Genomic DNA, 20,161 nt, shown 5'->3' on the forward strand with positions numbered 1-20,161 from the left:
TATATTAAATAAATTGGCATTTATGTTGACTAAGAAATTATTTTTAATGTAGATTTAATTTTATAAGACAGTGAAAATAAATTAGATGTAAATTTTGTCTATTCAGTTAAATATATAAACAGCTTACTTTTTAGTAAATTGAAGAATTATTAGGATTTTGGCCTAAAATATAACTTCATTTTATGATTTTATACTTTCAGTTGTGATTTTATAGATATAGATAGATATAGATGATATAGGTTATAGATATAGATAGAGATATAGATTAGATAGATAGATAGATAGATAGATATAGATAGATATAGATAGACATAGACTAGACATAGACATAGACATAGACATAGACATAGACAAAGATATAGATATAGATAGATATATCAGGAGTATATTTTTCATTGTGCAATTTAATTTATATTAGATAGAATAGATATTTTTAGTTAAGTAATTTATTACGAGAAAAATGATTTTCATGTTTAATAAAAGTATCTAGATGAACTTTCTGAATCAATAATAAGAAAATCACATTTTTGTCATTTGAGATGTCATCTTGCACATAATATCAATTAATTGTGTTTTTCTTAGTTATCATAATTCTTTTAAACATCAAGGACAACTATCCTACCTTTAAAAAATTTATTATTTTTGAGATGCTTTGACTCATCTGACTGATGAGTCAAGGGTTTAAATGGGCTTATATCTATAGTTGTAAGAAAATGCATTTATTTTTTTTATGAGAGCAACTAGTTGAAGGTTTTCTCTTCTCTATGTTACCTCATTGATTTTTATGCAGATAATGAGTGTGATATGATAAATGATACCTTCTCCAATTAACTGTAATTCTTGTGAAGTATAATATTCTAGTAAATTTTTAAAATTAAGCTTGCTTTAGTTTTTGCAACAGATTTTTTTTCAATGTAGACTTCTTGTGGAATAGACTCCTTTTAAAACTGTTTCCAGTCCATAATCAGTCCCCATCCTTCCCCTAAGTGGCACTGAGAATCACTTCCTATCCTAGAAATGTGGCCTTATCTCTCTTGATTATTCTAATTAACCCTGAGGAAGAGAAATGGGTCAGAAGTTGGAGGATTTTGCAGAAAATCTCCAATATGCTTTGTAAAGAGCAAGAGAGAGCTGAACAGAAAATCAATACAATACTGTGTACTTGGAAGAGGGCCTGGTTGACATTATTACCAATGAATTTTCAGTTGCCCCACTGTGTGATTTTTTTGTTTTCCTCACTAGCATAGAAAAGAAAGACGCTCTACTTTTTTTTTGGTCATTCCCTTGAACATAATCATCACCCCACAGATTCTTTTAATATCTGTCATGTTATTATCTTAGCAATTTATATCTTTGCCTCTCCTTTTCTAGTATTACAACTTCAGTTCAAACTCTCACAATCATTCACTTTAATCTGACATTCTATCCTAACTGGTGTTCTTTACTCCTGATTTACTTGCCTCTAATTATTCTCCTACAGAACTTTGTGATCTTTCTAAAACCTAATCATTTACTTTATTCTTAATTAAAAACTACATTGTATAACTACATAAAGAAGTTCAAATGCATTGAAGATTCCATGCCAAACTATTTCTCATCCAACAGACTGTTCTTTCTCTTTTATATTTATTCCTAAATCTCACTCTACCTAGATTGTCTCACTCTCCACCCTCAAATTTTCACAAATACCAGTGCACCACTTAAGACTTATTTATATGCACTCCTTTATCTGTGGAGTATTTTCTGGTACCCTAGACCTTCCCTTCTGTCAAGCAGTGATCTACACTCCCTTCTTCCAGTGTCCCATCATATTGAGTATATACACATCTTTTGTGGAATTGCATTGTACTAATTCATTAACACTTTTTCCCCCTCAGCTAAATGGCATCTTGAGTCTAGGAATTTGTATTATTTAACATTTAATTTTGTGAACCTAGTATATTATGTAGAAGTAATAGACACTCAATAAAATTCCAAAGGATTCTTTAAACTGTAACAGCAGGATAAAGAAAGGTATGTATTCAAATAAAAATTTGAAGCCTATGAAATTGGAAACAATGTGGTGGATTTGAAAGTAATGTGAAAATTAAGGGATGATACTGACTTGAGGAGTAACACAAGTGCTTAATTTGTGGAGACAGAAACATTTTTGATTGGATAAAAGAGATATTGATAGTATTGGACAGGGAGAGAGTACAAGATCTCTGAGGCAATCAGGGGCTCAGGAAAAGAAGTTAATGATAGAGTTGAGTGAGTACATTTTTCTCTGAGACTCTGGAATATAACAAAAGAGAGAATGTTACTTCTTCCTCAATTTCAAAATCTCCAACCTAATTGTTAATTATTAAAGTATGATTGTTATGGATCTAAATAATCAAGATGTTTTATATGTGCAGAAAATGTAATTTTCATCATTTTTTGGCCAAAAACATGTTTGAAATGTATGAAGTATTAGATTCTGCAAAATGGATGAAACAAATCTACTTATTCTTAATCACATTTTATATTTTTTCTTTATCATCAAACTCTGTAATTCTAACACAGAATTGATGAACTCTTTTGTGGGATTTAGCTTGAGGAAATGTTAATAGAAGTCTTGAGTAAAAATGAGACTCAGAAGTTAAGTTATGATTAGATAACTTTAGAAATCCCTAAGTGATCTTCTTTTATTTTACATACCAACAATAGGAAGTACCAACCAAATAATTTAAACTATTGATCTATAATAAATGTTGGAAGTTAACCAAAATAGATTTTCTGTTGTTCCTCTACTGAAAACCTCATTTTAAATAAAAATAGCCCTGTCCTATTATTGAGAGAACAATTTTTGACTTCAAGGATTTTGCAAGTGTTGCTTGTTTTGTATCCCTACAGTGGTCTGTTTCCATTTACATTAAAAAGAGAGAGAAAGAGAAAAGCAGAGAGAGAGAGAGAGAGAGAGAGAGAACTATATGTATTCTGAAAGGGAGTACTTTGTTCTTTTTGACACAATTGTAAGTTGAATAACTTTTTAAATTTATCCTTCTGATAGTTTATTAGTGTATAGAAACACAACAGATTGATATATATTAATAAATGCTTAGGAATAAATTTAACCCAGAGGGCGAAAGACCTGTCCTCTAAAAACTATAAGACATTAGTGAAAGAAATTAAAGATAAATTAAAAGATATACTGTGTTTATGGATTAAAAGGATTAATACTGTTAAAATGTCCATACTATGCAAAGCAATATGTAGATTCAATGCAATCTCTATCAAAATCCCCATGGCATTTTTTTTTTTTTTACAGAACTAGAACAAAATCATTCTAAAATTTATGTGGAACCACAAAAGACCCCGAATAGTCAAAGCGAGCTTGAGAGAGAAGAACAAAGTTGGAAGTATGCTCTCTGATTTAAAACTATACTACAAAGCTATAGCAATCAAAACAGTACGGTATTGGCACTAAAAGAGATATAGATCAATGGACCAGAATAGACAACCCAGAAATAATTCCATGCTTTTATGGTTAATTAATCTATGATAAGGGAGGCAAGAACATACAATGAGGAAATGACACTTTCTTAAATAAATGGTATTAGAAAAACTGTACAGATACATATAAAAATTGAAACTAGACCATTTTCTTATGCTGCAAACAAAAATAAACTTAAAAGTGATTAAAGAGTTAAATTTAAGACCTAAAACCTTAAAACTCCTAGAAGAAAACATGGCAGCAAACTCTGACATTGGTCTTAGCGAATTTTTTTTTTTTTTTTTGATATATCTCCCCAGGCAAAGGCAACAAAAGCAAAATAAATAAATGGGAATACATCATATTAAATAGCTTTCACATAGCAAAGGAAACGTCAGCAAAATGAAAAGAGCCATATACTGAATGGGAGAAGATATTCGCAAATAATATACCTAATAAGATGTTAATATCCAAAATATATAAAGAACTTATGCAGTTCAACATCAGAAAAACAATCTAATTAAAAAAATGGGCAGAGGACCTGGATAGACATTTTCCCAGAGAAGATATACAGATGTCCGATAGAAATATAAAAAGATGCGACTATCATTAATTATCAAGAAAATGCAAATCAAAACCACAGTGAGATATCACACTTGTGGCTATTATAAAAAAATCAACAAATAACAAAAGTGTGTGGCTAGGATGTGAAGAAAAGAGGACCCTTGTTCTCTCTTGGTGGGACTGCAAATTGGTACAGCCTCTATGGAAAACAATATGGAGGTGCCCCCCAAAATTTAAAATATACAATTACCATAAGACCCAGCAATTACACTTTTGGGTATTTATCAGAAGAAAACAAACACTATATATATATATATACAGATAACATCTTTATCCATTCATCTATTGAAAGATACCTAAGTTGCTTTCATATCTTGGCTAATAGAACATAGGGGTGAATGTATCTTCTCAAATTAGTGTTTGTTTTCTTCTGATAAATATATATATATATACAATGAAATATTACTCAGCAATAACAAATGAAATTTTGCCATTTGTCACAACATGAAGGAACATAGAGAATAAGTCATATAGAGAAAGACAAATGCCATGTGATTTCACTTATATGTGAAATCTAAAAACAAACAAACAAACAAACAAAATAAAATAGAAACAGACTCATAGATAACAGAGAAAAAAATGATGTTCACCAAAGGGGAGGGAAATGGAGGGATGGGTAAAAAGGTAAAGGGGAATAAATGGTATAAACTTCCAATTATGAAACAAATAAGTCATGAAGATGTAATGTACAGCACAAAGAAAATAGTTAATAATACTATAATATCTTTGCACTGTGACAGATGGTTACTGGACTTATCATGGTGAGCACATTGTAAGGTATATAAATGTCAAATGACTATATTATATACCTGAAGCTAATATAATATTGTATGTCGACTACACTTTAATTAAAAGAAAAAAGTCGAGATGCTTGAAAAATTAAAAAAAAACCAAAGATCAAAACAACAAAAAAAACAGTACCTTGAATGATAAAACCTAGCAATGTTTCCTGGAGATAAAAATGTCCTGAAATGTAAGGCAAAATTTTAAAAAATATAAAAATAACAAATGATATAGTATAACTTATGCAATAAAATTAAACCTAATAAGACAAAATATAAGAACATCAATCTCTTGAGATATACAGATAGATACTAAGTTATTGTACGTATATCACCATACAAAATTTGATTATTCAGTCATGTTTCTGTTTGTGCTGAAGGGCTTCAGAATTAAAGTTTAATCACTTCCAGATTTTAAGTATCTGTTTTCACATGCAATTTATTCTTTAAAATGCATATTTACACATTTCAGAATTATTTCACTACACATTCTAATAATTAAGCCTTTATATCAATATTAGCAGTGTGACATGGTGGAAAAACACGGCTTCCAGAGAACCTGGGTTCAGCTTTTGCCTTTGTTTATCTTCAAGATGTCAGTTAATTTCTCTGAAACACAAGTGGTTTTTATCTGTAAAAAAATAGAATAGGGAATAAAAATAGTTCCATGGTGCCAGAAGGCTTTCTAAGTGCATATGTGGAAGTAATGAAATAGCTTTAGAAACTCTAAATATCTACACGAACATTAATTATTGTTGTCATTCAGGATCAATGATTGTACAGAAAAGAGAATGCAATATTTGATGACAGAAAATTGGGTTCAAGTTCTGGTTCTGCTTCTTGCTAGTTGTGGGCCTCTTGGCATTTGTGTCCTGTCAGTGAGGATGCAACTACCACTCGCTCGATAGATTCCTCTAGAAATCAAATGAATTGTTTGTGACAGGACAGTCACTCCCTGAAGAAACTTTTAAGAGCTCTACAGCTAGGTGGAACTCAGTTTGAAAGCCACACATTAAAATAATCTATCAAAACTATTACCAAGTTTTAAAAGTTTGAATTTTTTTTTTTTGTTACTAAAAGATGAGAATTTGGTGGTCCACCACCAGCAATATAGTCTTACAAATAAAAAAGAAAATTGTTAAGGAGAATGTTTTAAAGATGCTCTATGTACATTTTAACAGATTTATTAATCACAAAATCTCACCTTGCTTCTCTTTCATTTCAGTCTCTGTTGCACGCACGCACACATATACACATGCACACAATACACACACACACACATACACACAAGGTACGTACATGTAATTCATTGTTCCTATATTGCTGCTCAGAGTGACCTTCTCTGCTAAGGCAGAAAGCATGAGGCAGCCTATTATAGTTTCAATATAATACATTTGAGACGTTTCATTTTCATGGGTCTTTTGTACACATTTATGGGGATATTGCACAAGCTGGCCTAACATGCAGAGACGTTATTGTGCTGCTTAAGTGCCTCCTTTGTTTCCTTATGTGTATCTCTTTTGTCTCTACTGCTTGTACCATCCCAGCCTTGACACAAGATTTTCACGTTCATTGGATGACAGCTTTAGGTCCATGGCGGCGTCATCTGGTCCTATTTGTCTCATTAATATGGATCTGACCAGCATTTTTTTATAGGAATAGGATCGACATAGTGTTAAAATACTGCTTTGACCTTCTGTTTTCTGTTTACTTTCCACATCCATATATACTCTCACACCCTTTCCTGGCAAACACTTTAAAATGAAATCATTTTCTAATTCATGCTTGCAATAGTATAATACAATGCTATTATGACTATTTTTATGGCATCTTATATTGTTTTTATCATTCCTATTATCCTAAATACTAATGTTGAACTATATTAGCACAAGTATTAAAGTTGAAATAAATATTAATTGACACTGTATATATCATTCCAAATCAGTAGCACAACTGAGTTTGCCTGATCCCCAAAAAATATGCCCTCACTTCATCTTTGACAACTGTTTTTTGGCAATTGGAAAACAGTTTGTCCTCCACTGTTGAAATGTACGTATCTGTGAGAATATAACAAAGCATGCGTGTTCACTCATTCGGGGACTGCAGAAGCTGTTCTCATGGCCCTGATAAACAGCACTAAGAACCACTCTGAGCCCAGTGAGGACAGCATTCAAAGCACCTGGATGAGGCCTGCAGAGGACATGTCCTGAAGATGTTTCACTGAAGGGCCATATCAGCATTTGCATTTTAAGGGAAAGCCAGATTAGAGCCAGAGAGAATTGTCTGAAATGAAGTCACCAATCTTCGGAGAAGGAAATGAATGGCAAACACGGAAGCAAAGTGGTTAGGGGTTAGTGCTCAGAAGGGAAATAGCTACTGAGAGCAGATGACTGAGATTGCTTTTTTACCTGAATCGAGATAAGTGGTGAGGCCTACTGGGAGCAAAGAAAAAATGATAAGCAGACAAATCTGAAAGAAAAAGTGTCCAAAATCTATTAAGAGAAAGTGGAAAGGTCAGAAAAAGAAATTTAGATGCTATTGCTATAAGGTAACTTTATTTTCCAGGATTGCCCAGTCTTTCAAGCCCCACTGAAGATTTTCTAGTACTACCTCGTCCTCTGACTTCTGGACCTTTGTCAAATGCACTGTCTTTTTATTTCCCACCAGCCCCCAGCACCACTACCAGAAGCTATGGAAGCTTGAGTCTTAACTCAATATGTTCAAACAGTCTTGACACCCAAGAAGATTGATGTAATTCTATTAAGACCTGTGTACCAACTTTACAGTGATAAAATAAACCACCAAACTGAGAAAAGCTTTAGACCTCTGCCATAAGTATTAACTCCTATATAAAAATTGTGAGAAGTGTCTCTATTATCGTCTGTCTTAAAAAACAAAACAAAACAAAAACCCTGTTCAGATTTTGAGGTGGGGGAAAAAAAAAACAAACAAACAGCCGAAGTACAGAGGTTAAAAAAAGCAAAGGAAGGCTAGGTTTTTAACATCTAGTTCCTCACAGGTGTTGTTAAAAGAGGAATTCTCTGATAAGCCACCTGCATACCAATCTTAGAGTCTCAGAGTCTGTTTCCTTAGGAACCTGACTTGCAACTATTGGTCCCAAAAATAGTACTAGGAAGCAAACACTAAAGTAGGATTTTGGTGTTAGATCGCTAGCCCCCAGCTGTTATGAGAACCTCTTCACTTAAGTCGATCACTCAGACCATCTGGCATGCATTAGTACACATGATTAAAATTAAAATGATTAAAATTTTGCCAGTAGTGAACTGGCAATTAATATCAGTAGAAAGGGACTGATGGCTCAATGCCTCAGGTGTTTAAGAAGTTCTGGAAAGAAGAGTAATTATAAGAACAATGACCTCAGAGAATTATTGCTGGGGGTAATCAATGCACTAGAAAAAGACAATAAAGATCAAGAGTGATTAATAACCAATTAAAAGCTAAGTGTAAAAGCCAGAGAAACTTCCTGGCAGGATATAAAAAGATTCATGCAACCAGATGATTTTTTCCTAGTTGTCACCAGAGGACACTATTTACCAAAATAAGAAAGAATTCTCTGGTGAGTTGGGCACCAGTGTCACTAAGAAGCTCAGTTCTGGTGTTCCTTTGTAAGGACAAAATAACAGTATAAGATGCTTTTACAAAACTATGCTCAATTGGATTGATGGGCCCTCAGAATAGTAGAGGCCAAGTGGTGCACTCGGTTGCAGAAGGCAGGTGTGTGCAATGATCTTAATGAGCGATAAAGTTGCAGTTGCAATAATGAGGGCCAGGCACACAGATTGCTATGGAGATGCTTAATAGAACTAAAGAAATCTAGGATGCCCAATAAATGTTTGTTCAATCTGTACAAACACAAGAATTCGAGTATAGGTCAGAAAGCTAAGGGACGTCATCCCATTAAAAATTCATAATCCTTTCCCAATATACAGATCTAAGTAGTTTTCAGACCAGGACCCACTGAATGAAATAGTGACTTTGTCCCAAGGATGAAGGATCCTGTACCATCCCAGCAACTGTATACAGTAATTATTTCCCAAGACTTATTTCAAAGGGCAAGTAACCATATTGGGGAAAGGGATATCCTGACACATTTCAAAGACTGTTGGACATAGAATTTGGATCATTAAAGTTTGAGTTCCCTAAAAAACAGACATTAAGATGAAATTTAATGTGCAAGTTATTCAGGGATTATTTAAGGATTTAAATCTGTGGAAATGAGAGGGAAGAAGCAAGAGTGTCAGAAGTAGCAGTCGAGCGTGATGATGGCCCAATGACAGACGTGGTATAACCTGCAGGAAGTTCTGGAGCTGGAATAGCCTTTTAGAGTTTTCCTAAATTGTTCTAAGATGGTGGGGTCTTTATACTCTCTCATTAATGAGTCACTGGAAGTGAGAATGGGTATGACTTTGAGCAAAGTGGCTTTCTGCAGCTAAGACTATTCCTGAAAAGACACTCAGCAACACGAGCATCAAGCCCCTTATCGATGAAGATCTGCATGACATTTAACCATGTCCTCCCTACACTTGACTCCAATACTTGGTAACGATTCTTCCAGTCATTCCAAACCTACACAATATATGACAGCAAGAGTGAATCCTACTGTAAATTATGAAATTTGGGTGAGAAGGGATTGCAAGAACTATCCTCCTTGCGTGGAGGATACTGATAATGGGAAAGAACATACATGTGTCAGAGAAGGGGATATATGAGAAATCTCTGTACCTTCCTTTCAATTTTACTGAAAACCTAAAACTGCTCTGAAAAATGAAGTATTTTAAAAAAATTAAAGATAATATTACTTATCTAGACTCTGTCCCATGTGAACAGCATACTGCACCACCAATCTGGGAACCCTGGAGACCTCAAGTGAAAAGTTTTTGTAAATATTATAATGCGTGAATAAAGTGAAAGACATTTCCCTTTAAAATATTGTTTCTCAGGAATGAGAAAACTGTCTCATTTTCAAATTATTTTCACATAAAAGGATGGACTCATTTAAGACAATAGCTTCAAATAACCTAAATCTGTGCTAATTTGAGATGTTTTAGAAATCAGCTCACAGAATAATTAAGAAAGAAGGCCAAAGACTTAATATAGATTTATTCATTTTTTACATGAGTTAAAATTCAGAATTGAAAGTGTTAGATTATATTGTAAAAATTTTAAAGGTCACTTTCAAAAGTATGACTGTAAAAGTTGTATATCCCAATATACCTACTGAATGAATACAAAAATCAATTCTCCTAGTACAGAGTTTATCAGCCTTGGCTCTACGGACATTTCAGGCCAGGAAATTCTGTGTTGTGGGGCAGAGGTTGCCAAAAGCCGGGCCGTGGACCGGTACTGGTCCGTGGACTTTTAGGAACCAGGCCACACAGTAGGAGATAAGCGGCAGGTAAGTGAGTAAAGCTTCATCTGTATTTGCATCCGCTCCTCAGTGCTAGCATCATGGCCTCAGCTCCACCTTAGATCATCAATAGGAGCACGGATCCCTGGTGCCAAAAAGGTTGCAGATTGCTGTTGCTGGGACCTGTCCTGTGCATTGTAATATGTTTAGGAGTTTTCCTAGCTTCACTAGATGCCAATAACACCCTGCCTCAGTTGTGATATGATGACCAAAAATGTCTCCAGACGTTATCAAATGTCCCCTGGGGGCACACTCCCCCACAGCATTCAGAACTACCATCCTAAAGTTATGTGAAAAAATTTTGTGACTTGAGTTAAAATTTACTGTGACAATGTGAGATTCAGATTCATAAATGGCTGTATCTCCATCAATTCAGGCCATAATAAAGCTTTATGTGCTCTAGAAATGGTTAGAGGACCCTAGGGATGACAAACAAATGAATGTTGAGACTCATGGGAAAAGTCTGAATAAAACTGTTTCCTGAAGTATGAGTAAAAAAGTAATATTTTAATTAATATGTTATTTTTAAAGCATGTAATTTTAAGTATAAGATGCAGTTCATAAATTATCAAGACAGATATTCCACTCTTTTATAGACATCTCTAAATTTGGAGGTTGTTTTTATTAAAAAATAATTAATTTATATTTTTGTTTTCTCCGTACTAAGCAATATAATTTTCTAATGCCTGGAAATCATAGAATCTAAGCACTTAGAGCTGTGCATTTAAAGCTATATACAGTAGCCACTAGCCATATGTAGCTATGAGCAACTCCAAATTCAAATAGGCTATAAATGTAAAAGTAAATTGACTTCAAAGAGTATTAATAAAAAAAGTTAAATTGTATTCATAACATTTATAATGTTAAATCACCATTGTAGTATTATTTATATTGCTTATAAATGTTGAAATTATATTATTTTGGATATATTAGTTTAAATCAAGTATATTATTAAAATCAATTTTACATGCTTCTTGTTTTAATTTTTTAATGTCCATTAGAAAATTAAAAATTACACATGTGGCTCACATTGTATTTCTATTGGACATTGGTGCATAACTCTAGCTAGAGAACTATTAAATGGACCCCTGAGCCTTAACAGAAGCCATTTAATTCCCTAGAGGATTCCCAGCTGTCAACAGGTAAAAACAAACAAAACAAAACACTGTACTTTCCCAGTGAAATATTCAGCTCCAGTGTACTCTATTTTGAGGAATCTATTCAATCCCATTTTCTTCACAAATTCTGTCATTTGCAATTCACAATTTTGCAGGAGACAAGATTTTCAGGAACATGCATGTGGAGTTATTGCCAAAGTTCCAGTCTCAACATGGCTTCTTTACATCATCTTATATCTTTATAGGAGTTCTGCTCAATAAATGGTCAGGTGATTCTCAAAGGTGGTTGTTCTATAACTTATCTGTAATTTTGATGTGGTCATGTGAGGAGATGAGCACGTTTACTTATTCTGCCATCTTGATGGCAGTCATCCCCTCTAGTTTACTTTTTGTGAATCCAATTCAAGTGAAAATCAGTCACTCCTGCCATACCATTTCTTGCAATTAAATTATAACTAATATCTATAATGTCTTATTGAAAAAAATATAAACATTATTTGATGAGAGTTCGGAAAATAAGAAATATCTTTTCATGGAGCACCAATAAATACGTTGTACGAATAAAAATAACACTGAAAAAATGTAATTGAAACCTCTTCTGAATCTACTATTATAATATTCATATTCTTTTTTAGCAAGTGAATTACGATGTAAAACATTTAAAGAATTCTGCATCATTGGACATAATATTCTCATTATTATAACTTTAAAAGACTAAAAGGAGATGCATGCAAATAAATATGTCATTAATTGAACAAATGTGAAATATTAAAAATTTCCTCTATAAATTGAGATCCCATTAGGCTATAACTAGTATCTAGCCCTTCTCTTCGCATAGCTCAGTGGTCCCCAACCTTTTTGGCACGAGGAACCAATGTTCCCATTAGATTCCCAAGAATCTAATGCCTGATGATCTGAGGTCAAGCTGAGGTTGTGATGTTAGTGCTGGGGAGTGGCTGCAAAGACAGAGGAAACTTGGCTCACTTGCCAGCTGCTCACTTCTTGCTGAGCAGCTTGATTTCTAACAGGCCACGGACTGGACCAGTATGACTATAGGAGTTGGGGACCCCTGTTGTAGCTAATGAGCATAGACATAAAGGAAACACACCTACTAAAGCCTAGGTGGCAAAGACATGGTTCCCTGATAAAAGATAAAAGCGAATCTCAATGCCAAAGATATATCAAGTAGTATTTTTTAAAGGCTTAAAACTTTTAAACTGAGACTTCAGAAAACAGACAAGAGTGAATTTTAAGGAATAAAGTTAACCCCAAGAGGCCTGGAATCTCATAATTCCATGAAATCTTAAACTTATACCAAGTTCTTTTTTCATGCTTTGAGAAAGTAGACAACATATTGTAAATTTCATAATGTTGCCTACAAGTCAGGTTTTACTCAGATTCTGTCCTGATATTCCCCACTCTGACCAGATTAACCAATTGCCTGCTCTGTAATTTGTGTCAATTGACAGGTTCGGGGCTGATTGTGTTGAAACTGGTCCACTATTCAGTAGAAAATAATAAAAATTCTCCCAGAGTGAGACAGATATTTGGCTTGGTTACACAGTAACTTATTTTCTTTTCTCTCATGTCTACTGCTTGTGTTATTTTCCCAAATTCTGAATCATTGTCTTCCAGGTTACAAGATTGGATTACACATCCCCTGTTGCAGAAGCTGCTGGAGGCCTGCCCACATCTATTAGCAGAATTCTGGTTAGCAAGATGTAATTCGATTTGGGGGGGAAATGCATAGATCTTTCACTTTTTCTAAGAGAAAGTTCTTTGGATTTTTGTTCTTGGCCCTTAATCCATGTTTCTTTTTTCCTGTCCAGAATGTTAATGCAATGTCCGAAGGGATAGTAGAAACCTTGCAAGCATAAGCATGAGAGCTAAGTGTAAGAATGACAGAGAAAGCAGTTAGAAATATTCTGGGTTCTTGCAAAATCTTGAAGTTGCACCAGTCTAGACTGCCTCCTGAAAATTCTTCGTTAGGTAAGAAAAATCATCCCTGAACTATTTACAATGTGTTTGTTATCTGTCACATAGTACAGCCTCTACTGGTCCACTATTCATCTCTGCATTCTCATGTTGTGACTTAATCCTGGCCCTGTTCAGTAAGACATGTTAAGTATCTCCTGTTCTGGGAGCCATCATTTTTGTACAATCATTTCCTGGAAAAGCATCTCCATTGCTGCAAGTGAAACATCCAGCACCAGTCGTTTTCCAGTTAACTGACTTTCCACATATTGGATGCCTCTCCTTCAAGTACTTGAATCTGGGCCAGCTTTTCAAATAGTTGCCCCAGACAAGTAGTCAGGGTCAAGCTTTTTGTCTGGACTCTATTCCACCAGAGCCATGCCCAACATGTCCTGAAAGATGTCAGCCGCTGACTGAGTCATGTTGTCCTTCTCATTACTCTTTTTTAGAACTCTAGTGTCATAAATAATATTTTTATCTGACTGTGTTCTAACTGTAGAGCAGAGTTCTCAAATAGAGATGATTTTTGCCCCCAGAAAAATATCTGGCGAGGTCTAGAGATATTTTTTTATTGTCATATGATTGGGTAGGGGGAGTTGCTACTGGCATCTTGTGGACAGAGGTGAGGAATGCTGTTAAACATCCTATAATGCACAGGAAGGACAGTTTCTGATAAAAAAACTTATCCAGCACAAAATACTAATACTGACAAGAATGAGATTGTCTGCTCCAAAGCAAAGATTTTATTCCTAGTTGTACTTTAGAATAAAATAGGAAAATTTAAAACAGTCCAATGTCTGAACTCCAGGTCCCAGAAATTGATTTAACAGATCTGGAGAGTATCTACACATATTTGAAAGTGCCCCATTGACATACAAAATTGAGAGCCACTGATGTTAGAATAAATCCTTGATTCTGGAGTCTGGGGTGAGTAGAGAGTTGCCCCAAAATGGATAAAAGAGAGTCTAAGCCAGAATCAGGGAAGCCAAAACATTCAAACACAGAGAAGTGGGTTTAAAATCAGACCTTGTGAGAAAATTAATTTCAGGGTAGAAAGCACAATGTGTGTTGAGAAAAGAAGTTCAAGAATCAAAATAGAACATAAATAACTCAAAGATGTAAGAGGTCCTTTTTTTATGTTGTTAAAATATGTCTAGTTATACATCTATATTTATAGGTTTATGATTATACCTGTAACTATCTAGTTGTCCTCTTTTATTCTGAGTGATCCGGATGGATAAAGGAAAGCAGTTGTATGCCAAAGCAGAATTTGGACTAAGCTCTTTTTCAATTAAAAATAAATCTTTCATATTGTTGTATTATATATACTACGTTAACAATTTTATAAAAAGTTAAAAGTCAAAATAAAAATAATATGAGCTTAATGTTAAAAATTTGAAAACCAAGAAATGAGGAATAAAAAAAATAGAAATAGATAGAACACTAGCTTATAGAAACAGCCTTCAAGGTTTATATTTATTTATTTATTTTATGGAAAGTAATATAATCTAAGGATTTAATGATACTGAGCACGAACCAAAATGCTTCTTCAGTGCCATTTTCACATCCCAGTTCTAATCAATTGTGCTACAAATACCCTAGTGTCTGAAAGTGGTATAATTGTTTCTGTCAGTTTATAGCTACCAGCTTATTTTCATCTCACAAAATAATCTGAGTTTAATGTCACATTTTGTCTAGTGTAATATCAAATATTGTATCATATTTGAGTATAAGATTTTTACCAATGAATCCATGCTAAGTCTCTGTACTCAGGGATTTTTTTTTTTTTTCAAATTCACAGTAACCTAGTTCAGTCAAGTATGGTGATTATTTTTGCAAATTCACAGGGAGCGAGTTCAGTTTATTATGTATGGCCAAACCCATCTTAATTTTGCAGTATCTACAGCCTGTATTACATCTTTGACTACTGCTTAGTTTCATAATTCATTTGAAATATGGTTATGAAATGAATATTTGTGCCTGTAATATTCTAATGCTAATTAAGTAATAGCCACCGATTGATACATAGATCTCTGACAGTAAAATGTTAAGTCTAATACTTCGTTTTTTATCCTTATGGGAGCAATTCATCAACCATCAGGGAAGCCTTGATTGCAACATTGAGAGTGGGCCACTTGATCATATTCATTGTGTATACTCCAAAATACAGATATAATAGAGTAAAAAGACTACTGCCATAAATAACAAAAGTGTATACACAGTATTTTTCAGTTGATTTTCATCTAGTCCTGTGGCTTTTCAGTAATATCTTACCAAAAGCTATAGTAAAAAATGCAGTTTTCATTGTTACTCACTGTACATAATTGAAGCAAATCTTTCTATAAAACTTACTTTTAGAATAATGCATGCAAGCACTCTAATATTTTATATTTTATAGTTATGAGCTTTAAAAAAATTTCCTGTGACTGATTAGTAAATTTCAACACGTAGTTTGAAAAACATTAAGCAACATGTTGTAAAGGAAACTGAACTGGACTATGAAGGAAAAATTTAAAAACAAAGGAAAACAATGAATGATGGAAGTGGGAATTACTAATGTTGAGAATGTAATAAATAGTTCAACATTTCCTAAATTAATATCCTATAGTGAATATTTTAATTAAATATGAAATAGTCACCTGCTCCAGAGAAAGTATTCAACAAATAGTTTTGTATTATTATTGAAATTAAATAATATTATCTATTGTAAGATTTTTCTTTTATTCAGTGTACATATAGAAATTAACAGTATAACCATTTCCAAAGGAAACTAATAATAATCATACAAACAGCTTAAAACAATGCCTGTAACTTTCTCTTATTTAAATCCTTACAATATCAAGCATTCTATATGTGTGAATGTGGAATCACAGGGAAAAAAATTTCTTAAGAGAATTCAGATCAAAAGAATAATCGATTTTTATCAGCAGCTTCTTAACATTCATTTTAATTTAGATCAGTCTTTTGAAAGCAAACTACTATCTTATCCTCTGCTTATGAGCTTTTTTCCTTAGGTATATTCTCTATGACTTTTACAACTTCATATCTTTGTATGGATTTGTTTTCATTTTTTAATATCTTCATTTCACATTTGGCTATCTCTCCAGAGTAACATCTGATTACCCAGCTAAAACCTTATGAAAATTTAAATTATGTTTTAAGGATGGCTCTCTTTAATTACTGAGGTAAAATGCAAGGTGCTATTTGACATAAATCCAGGTATTCATCTGTTTTCTATTTCTATTATAAAGTGATTGAGTCATTTTTAAATTTAAAAAAATAAGAATTTGTACATCAAGTTTAGAGTTGAGATACATCCAACTGAAAATCTGTGATGGTAGCTTATGCAGAAAAAAGAAATCCCTCGATACACTTTTGTCATTCTTATATAGAAATTTAAGATTATATTTCCCTTTTAACTAAGATTTAATTAGAGAAAGATACAGGATTTTAAGGTAGACCAATTTTTTTACAATGAATATATATTTCGATCTATATTAAAGACCAAAAAGAGAACATTAGAGTACCTAAAGCAACAACATTTTCTTAGCACAGCACTGAAAATGTTAAATATTATGTGAACCTTCAGAAAAGATACCACTATTTTTAGATAATATGCTTATGTATATTTAAAAATATTTTGTGTATTTTCAAATGTATGCATATATATGCTTGTGGATGTGTGTTTACAAATATGCATATACATATTAGCTTTCTATTGTTTTTGAAAGAATTATTGCCTATTTGTTAATAAGTTTCAGGTGCTTTCATATTTCAAAATAAGCATTTAATTGTGCTAAAGGTAAAAGCTGATAATCAAGGTGTAATTTCCGCTGAGCCTTAGGAATAGTGACTGTTGGCCTTTGTATAACCTCCTACTCTCAACACTTTCACATACGCAAAACACACTGTCAACTTCTGTCATCAGTTACTCACTCACAACTCTAAAGCTGAATTGGGCCCTCAGAGGCTCAAACTGAGAATCCCCAGGGAGTCAATTAGAATTACATGGCAACTGCAGAGGGCAACATCTGGACATGGCATTTTACCTAAATTAGTGACAACTGACTTTGCCCTAGCATTATCCATATTGCTCTTACCACTCTTGACAAGGCGTGAGGTAAGATGGTCAAGCAATTAGACAGTGTTTGGAGTTGACATTCAGTATTGACACTGGAAGTGCGCTTCAGCATTTGAAAAACGGATGCTGTTTAAAACTTTACATTTCGGCAACACATATACTAAAACTTTACCAAATATTTAATTTGATGATTTTCCCCTTGTGATAATTCGCATGGACAAACCAATATCAAAATATCAAAACTTCAATAAAATTGTTGAATTTAGTTAGAGAAAAAAAATGCCTTGTTCATGTCAAATCACAGAAATTTAGTAGTCCAGCAGAGACCAGCCTATGTTGCATAAAATAATTTGTGGCTAACTCAATGCAGTTTTACACATTATCAAGATTTTGTCTGATTTAAATTTAAAATTAATTTTTTATATATAACTTAAATTTTAAAATTACATTTAATAAAAACTTTACATTTTACATATTGATTTAGGAATAATTTAACTGTAAAAAAAGAAAACATTGTGATTAACTACAACTTTCGATTGGAGATATAATTATATGTATAAAATACCCATCCTCAGCCTTATCTGTTTCAAATCCAGATTTTAAAGATGTGATCACAATGTGCACATTTCTTCATTCAAATATCCCCTTCTCAGTGATAACTTTCCTCATAATCCTTTTTAAAATTGTAACACCTCTTCCCACAGCACTTCAAATCACTTGCCTTCATCTTATTGTTCTTTATTGCACATACCACTATGTAACATGTTACATATTTTTAGCTATATATTGTCTCTCTCCTCCCACTAGAATGTAAATCCAACATGGGCAAAGATCTTTCCAGTATTCTGTTCATTGGTCTATCCTCAATGCTTAGAATACTGTCAGAGCATAAAAGGTGCTAAATAAATATTTGTAAACAAATACATCAAAATTACTTTTTATAAACATAGAATTTTACTTAAAACTAGGCATGTGTTATTTTGGAAGTGATTAAACTGATTATTAAAATTTAGCTCAGTAACTCACTTGCTAGGTCAGATAAAGTTAGTCTAGGTTACCCATTCTCTCTTAATGACTGAAGCTATATCTGGAGAGAATGGATGAAGCAGCCATCTGAGGACTTTGAAAAATAAACACTAGCAGGCAAATTGCAGTAGAAGAGAAAATATCACCAAACCAGTAGTAAATTTACTTTTTTGTCCTTTTTCAGTATCTTCGAGCGTGGACTCAAGGCAGCAAAAAGCCCAGAAGTTGGCATTGGCATGGAGAAAGTGTTAGGAGAAGTTTTCCAGTTTTAGCTTAATGCATGGAAAATACATGTTATTTTTTCAGTGCACATGGAGTGTTCATAATAATGTTATATACTGGCATATAAAACAAATTTTAACAAATTTAAAAAGAATTTACATTATATAAAGTGTATTCTTAAACCATAATAGAATTGCACTTGAAATCAATAACAAAAGATACAGAAAAATCTTTTAAATTAAAAAACACACACTATTAAATATCTCACAGATAAAAAGAGAAGCTTCATCTAGGGCCATGCCACCCTGAACATGCCGATCTCATCTGATTTTGTAAGCTAAGCAGGGTCAGGCCTGATCAGTACTTGGATGGGAGACCACTTAGGAATATCAGGTGTTGTAGGCATAAAAAAAGAAGTCTCAAGGGAAATTAGAAAATGTTTTGAACTGAAAAAAATTTAAAATATAATACATCAAAATTTATAAGATATTAAAACAGTGCATACAGAGAAATACTGTTTTGTTTTAATTAAATGTCTGTTACAAAAGAAATGTCTTAAATTAATAACCTAAGCTTCCAGTTTAAGAAACTAGAAAAAGAAGAAAGTAAACCCAAAGCAAACAGAAGAAAAAGTAATATAAATAGAGCAGAATTAAATGAAGTGGGTGCCTGTATGATTTCATTTATATGTCATTCTCAAAAGACAAAACCATTGTAATGTTGAATAGATCAGCAGTTGTCAGGGCTTAGGGATGGGAGCGGGTGCAATCAAGGGATAGAACAAAGGAGTTCTGGAGGATGACAAAATTTTTCTGTATCCTGATAAAGATGATGCTTATACAATTTATACGTGTATTAAATTTCACAGAACTGTACGCCAAAAATATCAGTTTTACTGTATGTTAATTTTAAAAATAAATTTTAAAATAACATCCTTTTAAAAATTCTTGTTCATGTATTCATTCTATTTAAGAGAATTTTATAAATATAAAATATGATATCAATTCTCTATTCAAATACTGGCTTTTAAATGACTAACTTTAGAAACCTTATGCAATCCCTTCACTCCTCTGAGCTTTATGCATCTCATTCTAAAAGCAGGGTTAGTACCACTTGCACACAGGGTTATGACTGATGAGTAATCCTGATCTAAATGGCACCCTGGTGAATGGGATTTTACCTCCCTCTGCTACTCAAGAAACCGACTTTAATCTTCTTAATTTATCTGAAAACTTTATATTGAAATGAAAGCCAAGAAAAACTCACCTATATTTACTTCAGTGGATATTTTATTGTAATATTTTTAAAGAAAGTTAACGTCTAACAATCAATTTAAGAGATAACTGTGCAATTTAAAGTTTGCGTAGCCACAGATATAGTATAGATCAATAAAATAGGTTTCTTCTCTAGGAAGAAATGTAATCAATAACAAATAGTTTTTAGTTTTTTTTT

General features: G+C 33.0%; 1 pseudogene; it reads left to right on the forward strand.

The window, feature by feature from the left end:
- Positions 1 to 18,996: 18,996 nt before the first annotated feature.
- Positions 18,997 to 19,114, forward strand: LOC112474493 (annotated as a pseudogene).
- The last annotated feature ends 1,047 nt before the right edge of the window (positions 19,115 to 20,161 follow it).

The sequence above is a fragment of the Pteropus alecto genome, unplaced genomic scaffold, assembly GCF_000325575.1.
Source record: "Pteropus alecto unplaced genomic scaffold, ASM32557v1 scaffold239, whole genome shotgun sequence".
Lineage (NCBI taxonomy): Eukaryota > Metazoa > Chordata > Mammalia > Chiroptera > Pteropodidae > Pteropus > Pteropus alecto.